We start from the raw sequence: 850 nt of genomic DNA, 5'->3' as shown, positions 1-850 counted from the left end.
AATAGATATTATGATATGATTAATTTGGAATTTATTATAGGTACGTACCTATTATAGGTCAATTTTTTTTTAATACCATAGATAAGTATATTGTATATATATGTCTAATACATAGACTGATATACCATCTCCGCTCAGAATCGTTTTTCTTATACAGTGATATTATATCATTGAATTCAAATTTAATACTGTCCCATTATACAGTGACCCACTTCTAACCTACTGTACAGCAGAGCGACATCCACTTACCCACCTTTTTTTAAATTGTAATGGGGCAAATGTAAATTTAAAATTGTGAACTAAATAATGTTTTTATACTAAATATGAGCCCAAAATATTGTTCCTTGGACATATTAGATTCGGAACGGATCAATTAATGTATTGATTTTACAATGATATGTAGGTATTTTTAAATTTTTGTGTCTCACCACCGTTTGAGGCAGTAAAACTGCTTCGATTTTCTTCAACAGTATCTTATTTGATAGGAAAGTAAATCTATCTAGTTGGTGCATTCGGGAGATCAAATTTTAAAATGCTCTATAGTTTTCAAAAGCGCCGGGAAAAACAACATAAAAATTAAGGAAAAACGGGAATTTTTACGCAAAATTTGTTTTTGATAAAATCGATTTTGGTTTTTGGACTTTGGTGTAACTTTAAAACAAATGTACATATATACATGCCATTTTCACTGGTTGTTTATATTTGCATTTTCTATACACAACATTTTCAAAAAAGCAGGTAAGTGGATCTTACCTACTATCGCTCTGCTATACAGTAGATTACAAGTGGGTAATTGTATATTGGTTGTATTAGACTTGAATCCAATGATATAATATCATTGTATAAGAAA

Source organism: Acyrthosiphon pisum, chromosome A1, assembly GCF_005508785.2.
Source record: "Acyrthosiphon pisum isolate AL4f chromosome A1, pea_aphid_22Mar2018_4r6ur, whole genome shotgun sequence".
NCBI classification, from domain to species: Eukaryota; Metazoa; Arthropoda; class Insecta; order Hemiptera; family Aphididae; genus Acyrthosiphon; species Acyrthosiphon pisum.
This window is presented reverse-complemented; position numbering follows the sequence as displayed.